This window comes from Mastigoproctus giganteus, chromosome 2 (assembly GCF_048544385.1).
Source record: "Mastigoproctus giganteus isolate SK-2022 chromosome 2, ASM4854438v1, whole genome shotgun sequence".
Lineage (NCBI taxonomy): Eukaryota > Metazoa > Arthropoda > Arachnida > Uropygi > Thelyphonidae > Mastigoproctus > Mastigoproctus giganteus.
This window is the reverse complement of record NC_143576.1, coordinates 257,719,720-257,727,844: the sequence shown is the minus strand read 5'-3', so window position 1 is coordinate 257,727,844 and position 8,125 is coordinate 257,719,720.

The window sequence follows — 8,125 nt, the reverse complement described above, 5'->3', positions numbered from 1 at the left end:
CTATAGGCCTAATGACTCTGATGAGTATAATAAGGAACTGTACAGGGAAATAGAGTGGGCCAGTAAATCAGAGAGTCTTATAATTGGGGATTTTAAGATATTGACTGGAATTTGTGGGTTGGTCACTCACACACTATCAAGGCTTTTGTGGATTTATTTGATGATTGTTTTCTACATCAGCATGTTCGGGTGGCAACTAGAGGGAATAATACTCTTGATCTGATTATCAGTAGTGATTCTTCATGCATTAAGAATCTGCAGATAAAGGAACCACTAGGAGGCAGTGATCACAGTGTGATGAAGTGGAATTTACTCAAAGGGGTAACTACCATCAGGGGTAAAGAGAAGGGTTTTTGCTTTCGTAAATGTGACTACGGTGGTCTGAGACAGTATTTAAATTCTATACGGTGGGACCAACTGATGATGTTACCAACAGCAAAGCATACAAAGAATTTAACTTGGAAGCTACTAGGCTCTACATACCAACTAAGAAATATTGTTCAAGGTGGCCTAAATGGATGTCAGATGAAGTAATGAGACATGTGGCAGAGAAGAAAAATGCATGGGAAAAATATAAATTAATGGGTGACATGGAAGCCTATGATAGATATAAGCTGGTCTGTAACCAAGGCACAAAGGAGATTAGGCAGGTAAAGGCAGATTATGAGAAACCCTTGGCAAAGTCTGCAAAGAAAAACAATAGAGTTCTTTACCTATTAAAACACTAGAAGGAAAGGGATTGGTCTGCTGGATATTGATGATGATCCTGCTCAGGTGGCTAACAAACTAAATGAGCATTTTGCATCTACATTCACCCATGAGCGTAGTGCCACAGAGTTGATACGTTGATCTGGGGTTACTGTTTCCCATATGTAGTACTTTACATTTGTCAATGTTAAACTTCATTTGCCACCTCTCAGCCCATCTGCTCAACCTTTCCAGATCCTGTTGCAGCAGCATAGTATCAGTAGTGTCCTCAACAACCCTGCCAACCTTTGTATCGTCTGCAAACTTGGACATTAAGCCTGATACACCATCATCAATATCATTTATAAATACAGAAAACAACAATGGACCCAACACTGGACCCTGAGGAACTCCACTAATAACATTAGTCCACGTTGAGCAGTGTCCATTGATTACCACTCTCTGTCTTCTGCCACTCAACCATCCCTTTATCCATAGCAGCAATTTGCCTCCAATGCCACACTTCTCCAATTTGTGCAGCAGTCTTCCATGCGCAACAGTATCAAAAGCCTTTCTAAGATCCAAATATATAATGTCAAAGTTATTCCCTGCATCCTGTTCTTTTGTGACTACATCATAGTATCCAATCAAATTGGTCAGACAAGACCTGCCCTTAACAAAACCATGCTGTGTCTGAGCTATAACTGAATTCTTGTCCAGATGATCCTGCAGTGCTTCTTTAACCAGTGCCTCCATTAATATTCCTGGAACCGAAGTTAAACTAACAGGTCTATAATTACTTGTGTCAGCCTTTGATCCTCCTTTGTGAATTGGGGTTACATTTGCACATCTCCAGTCTATGGGTACCTCCCCTGAGTCCAAAGAAGCTCTCATAATTATGGCTAGGGGTTTGCTTACTTCCTTTGCTGCCTCCTTTAATATAACTGGATAGATCCCATCCACCCCGGGTGCCTTTTTTATTTTTATCCTCAACAATTTCTCCTCCACTTTCCTCTCAGTTATTAGAAAATCATCTAGCTCACTGCCAATGTTTACTTCACCTACGACATTCCCCTTCCTGAATAACTGCTCATGTGTGAATGTAGATGCAAAATACTCGTTTAGATTGTTAGCCACCTGAGCTGGATCCTCAACTTTTTGAACCATCAACATCCAGTGGACCAATCTGATTCATCCCTTTCCTTCTTGAGTTTAAATAGGTAAAGAACTCTTTTCTATTTTTTTTTTGCATCCTTTGCCAAGGATTTCTCATAATCTGCCTTTGCCTGCCTAATCTCCTTTGTGACTTGGTTACAGACCAACTTATATCTATCATAGGCTTCCATCTCACCCATTAATTTATATGTATCCCATGCATTTTTCTTCTCTGCCATATGTCTCATTAGTTCATCTGACAACCATTTAGGCCTGAACTTTGAACAATATTTCTTGGTTGGTATGTAAAGCCTGGTAGCTTCCAAGATTAGTTCCTTGAATGCTTCCCATTCTGAATTTGCTGTTGGTAACATCATCAGTTGGTCCCACTGTATAGAATTTAAATACTGTCTCAGACCATCATAGTTGCCTTTACGAAAGCAAAAACCCTTCCCTTTACCTCTGATGGTAGTTACCTCCTTGAGTAAATCCCACTTCAGCACACTGTGATCATTGCCACCTAGTGGTTCCTTTATCTGCGGATTCCTAATGCATGAAGAATCACTACTGATAATCAAATCAAGAGTATTACTCCCTCTAGTTGCCTCCCGAACATGCTGGTGTAGAAAACAATCATCCAATAAATCCACAAAAGCCTTGCTAGTGTGTGAGTGACCAACCCACAAATTCCAGTCAATATCTGGGAAATTAAAATCCCCCATTATAAGACTCTCTGATTTACTGGCCCATTCCATTTCCCTGTACAGTATCTTATTATACTCATCAGAGTCATTAGGCCTATAGCACACTCCTACTCTCAATTTTGATTTACCTATGCTTATGTCACACGAAACTGACTCGACACTGCCCTGTCCATCGATGTCGACTGGCTTCACTTCCTTGGATTTTATGTGTTTTTTAACTAATAGCATAACCCCTCCTCCCCTCCTGTCCTGTCTATCCTTTCTATACACATTGTACTCCCCAAATTCCAGTTCTGCATTCCTTATATCTTTGTGACACCACGTCTCTGATATCCCAACAATATCTGCCTTTGATGTTTTGAGCAATACCTCAAATTCATCAAATTTATTTACTAAACTCCTAGCATTGGTGTACACGCAAGTATACATGCACCTGTTTCTATTCTTAGCTACCCTAACACAACCCATGTGTTTACTTGTACCGCAATGACTTCCAGCAGTGTCTGAAATATCCTGCATCTTGTTTTTCAGGCTTCTGCTTATTCCAATAGAAGCAGTGCAAGAATCTCTTTCACCTCTGCCAGTGGCTACTGTTAATCCATTAGTCTTTGTCTCCCCCCAAGCTAGCAGTTTTCCGACCCACCTAACACTGCCTCGATAGCATCAGCAAATATTCTTGCACCCTTTCTATTTAAGTGTATCCCATCCCTGTAGAAGCAATCTCTCCTGTTAACAAGTACATTCCAGGCTGAAAAAAATTCTACCCCCTTGAGCCTTGCACAATCTTTCTAGGGCGGAATTGATCGACAAGGCTCTCGTCATATACTCCCTCCTATCGTGGCTGGGCAGTATTGCAGACACTTTCAAATTCAACCCTACTTCACGGCTTTTTTTCAACAGTGACCTGTACTTGTTAAGTAATTCCGCTGGTCTCCTACTCTTAATATCATTAGTGCCAACGTGTACAACTATATCACCTTTTGTGCCCTTAAAAGATGATATCTGCTCTACAACGTCATCATCCTTTGCCCCTGGCAGACATACCCTGGTCCTGTTCCACCTGTCCTTTTTACCAAGCATGTTCCCCGTTTCCCTGACAATAGAGTCACCAACAACTACTAGTTCCTGTGGGACCAGCGCATTCTGCCTTGGGGGCTGCCTCTGTGTTGCAAGATGACCAACTGCAAGCTCTGGCGTTGATGTGGGCAGCTGAGAGCTTGATGGGCCCCTCAATTTATTTCCTTCGAGGGTATCCACCCTGTCCTTCAAGGTCTCATATAGGCCCATAACAACGCCGAGTTGTCGCCTAATTTCCTTGCACTCCTTGCATCGTGCACACACAAAGACATTCCCCATGGCAGTATCATGTCCCGTACCCGATTGCTCCGCAAACATCAAGCAAACAGTGCATCTTAAAAGGCTGTGATTCAGAGGGCAACTGCCCCCCCTCAGTTCTCCCCTGTCACAGCACTCCCATTAGCTTGAGCCTTTTGCTTTGCTGCTCTGGTCAGAGTCATGATTTCGATTTAAATGTCAATAAAATTACAATTTCAGAACAAAATTAAAACCTTAAACTTGTATCTTAACACAGTTATAACGCTATATTTATTTTTCAGTATCGAGTGTTATCTACGAGTTCCCTTTATATAACTTCCGTATCAAGTATTTATTAATTATTTGTTACGTTTGTACACTAAGTCGTTATATATATATAGTTAAAAGTACAATTTAATTTACAATGAAGTTTAACAAGATTAATAGATCTACTGATTAATTGACAATATTATATTATGCACTATACTATACAAAGCTAATGCTGTCGAATTCCGGATATGCTGTATCGCGTTTCAGTAACGAGTGTTATCTACGAAATCCCTTTATATAACTTCCGTATCAAGTTATGTATTAATTATTTATTTTTACTAATTATTTATGTTCTGTAACCTAAGTGGTTATATGTATAGTTAAGAGTACAATTTAATTGCCAATGAAGTTCGACAAGATTAATAGATTTTACTGATTAATTTTCACGTAACAATGGCGGCTGTTTATGAACGGTAAACACGTGGATTTGATACCCTTTCCGATACTAAGTAATACCTACAAATCTTTATCTAAGTTACTTTAACTTTAAGTACCATAAATAGGAATATAAAGCTACTCTAGAAATACGTTAATATGTCAATTTAAACTAATAAAGCAGAAAATAAATCAGAAAAAAACTTCTCTGTTCCAAGAGCGGCAGAAAGGCACGTCCGCACAGGAAACCCAAGTTTCCTGTGCGGATGTGCACAGGAAATTTTTATTGGATGATTGTAGAAAACAATCATCCAATAAATCCACAAAAGCCCTGCTAGTGTGTGAGTGACCAGCCCCCAATTTCCAGTCAATATCTGGGAAATTAAAATCTCCCATTATAAGACTCTCTGATTTACTGGCCCACTCTATTTCCCTGTACAGTTTCTTATTATACTCATCAGAGTCATTAGGCCTATAGCACACTCCTACTCTCAATTTTGATCTCCCAATGCTTATGTCACACCAAACTGACTCAACACTGCACTGTCCAGCGATGTCGACTGGCTTCACTTCCTTGGTTTTTATGTGTTTCTTAACTAATAGCATAACCCCTCCCCCCTTCCTATCCTGTCTATCCTTTCTGTAGATGTTGTACTCCCCAAATTGCAGTTCTGCATCCCTTATATCTGTGTGACACCACGTCTCTGATATCCCAACAATATCTGCCTTTGATGTTTTGAGCAATACCTCAAATTCATCAAATTTATTTACTAAACTCCTAGCATTGGTGTACACGCAAGGGTGGCAAATGAAGTTTAATATTGACAAATGTAAAGTACTACATATGGAAAGCAGTAACCCCAGAGTAACGTATCAACTCCGTAGTACTACACTGACAGTGGTAGACAAAGAATAGGACCTGGAGGTAATTGTGCGGGCAGATATGAGGTTTTGAAGAAAGGCTTAAATTTTGCAAATTGCAGTGTCTGGAGACTAGGCACCTGCAAGGTTATCTGATTGAGGTGCATAAAGCCTTGAATGGTTTGAGCTTGCTCAATGCTGATGGAACTTTTCCTCTTGCTCAGAATAATCATTCGAGAGGGCATAAATTCAAATTGAGGAAAGACAGATATGGGATAGATGTGTGGAAGTTTGCCTTTAGCCAGCGGGTGGTTGGCTGGTGGAACAGACTTCCATCCTTTGTTGTGGAAGTTGATACCCTAAATAAATTTTAGACTGAGCTGTACAGGTACTTGGAACGAACGCAGGGGTGAAATGGGAGCGTTTTTTTTTTTTTTTTTTGGCTGATGCTGCATAAGGTTGCTTTTTTGCATCATATGCCTCTACTAATGCCAATGCTAACTTAAGAACAAGTTTGAGCTTCTGCAGACTGATCAGGACCAAGATACGACAAGGAATATTACACCTTTCTGAAAGTGATAAAGCCCAAGAAATCTATAGGGAAAAATAAATCCAAAGAAAAAAAAATTATTCAAGAAACACTTGTTATGATGAACCGAAGGGGACAAATGAAGATCAAGATAAACACTGACAAGGAGAAAATTGAATATACTGAGTAATGCAAAACCATTAGAAAGAGACTTAGAGAGTACATAAGAAGATTTAACAGAAGAAAAGTGGAACAAGCATTAAGGGAAAACAGAGGACTTAAATCAGCAGCCATGAGCAGTCAGAAAAACAAATGATACTGAAACTGAAGAATAGTGATAGTATACTTATAAATAGCAGAGAAGGCATAATTCAAATAGCAGAAGACTACTATAGAGAATTATACAAGGAACGAGGGAATGATGCCAGCAGTGGGAAAGATGGATCTCTAATTAGCAACACATATGAGATATCGATATTCTTCCTGATGAGGTAGAACATGCATTGAAGAAAATGAAGAATCAGAAAACCCCAGGGGAAGATTAAGTTTCTGTAGAGTTGTTAAAATTGGGAAGAAGAGACATAACACAAACACTGGCAAGGCTCTTCACAAAGTGCATTAGAAAAGGTGTGACGCCTAAGCAGTGGAATAATGCAATCATAGTTTTGCTGCATAAGAAAGGATATAAATTGGAAATTATAGACCAATTAGCTTGTTATCCCACATCTACAAGTAGTTCACAAGGGTCATTACTAATTGATTAGAAAGAATACTTGATGAGAATCAACCGAAAGAGCAAGCTGGCTTTAGGACAGGATTCTCAACTATGGATCACCTTCACGTAATATCACAGCTAATGGAGAAAGCAAATGAATATAAAACACCATTATGCCTGGCATTTGTGGATTATGAAAAGGCATTTGACTCAATACAGCATAACACAATGTTTCGGGCACTGGAAAGATAAGGCATAGATACCCCATATATTATGATTTTGAAGAAAATATATGAGAACGCCAAGTGGTCAGGAGCGGGAGTGCATATCACGCTCCTTGAGTAGACCGGGGTTCAAGCCCCTGACTGCTTAATACGGTCGATCTGCCAACTCGCACTGGACCAGCGTGGCAGATTATGGTCCATTTCCCTCAGCACGAATTGTTGAGGAGGCTTCCATCCTGCAGTGGGTTGATAATGGCTGCACTTTACCTTTTTTTTTTTTTTTTACCTCCTTTATTAGACTAGACAAAGACAGTAGGAAATTTAAAATCGAGAAACGAGTTCGACGAGGAGACACTATCTCTGAAGCTGTTTTCTGCTGCCCTTGAAGAAGCTTTCAGTAGATTAGACTGGTCGCAGAAAGGAGTCAATGTGAATGGAGAATACCTAAACCATTTACGATTTGCAGATGACATTGTGGTCATAAGCCACAATCCCAAAGAATTATAGGAAAATCTTAATCAGTTATGCACAGTTAGTAAGGATTTTGGACTAAAGATGAATATGGCTAAAACAAAAGTAATGCTGAACAAGTATGCCACAGAAAGGAACATAATGATTGAAGGAGCAGTAATTAAAAAGGTGGAGTCATACTTATCTGGGACAAGCTATTAGCTGTAATAATGATAAATGGCTGAAAGTCAAGAGAAGAATAAATTTTGGATGGATAGCATTCAGGAAATATAGTCACATACTGAAGAGCAATATCCCAGTTTGTCTGAAACGTAAAATAATGAACCAATGTATACTCCCCACCATGATTTATGGAAGTGAAACTTGGGCACTCACCAAAAAAAGGAAGAGAAGCTGAGAACTACACAGCGAAGAATGGATCGAATTATACTGGGAATCAGACTGTTAGATAAGAAGAGAAACACGTGGATTAGGCAGCAAACTCAAGTAAAGGACATTCTTATCAAAACTAAAGAACTGAAATGGTCTTGGGCAGGACACAGCTCGAAGACATACATGATGACTGATGGACTAAGAAAATAACAGAGTGGTACCCAAGACGAGCTAGAAGGAAACCTGGAAGACAACGGTGGAGATGGATAGATGAAATTCATGAGTTTGTGGGTAGTAAATGGATGGCCATTGCACAAAACAGAAGGTACTGGAAAGTTGTTGGAGAGGCCTTCATCCTGCAGTGGATTCAAAATGGCTGGTGATGATG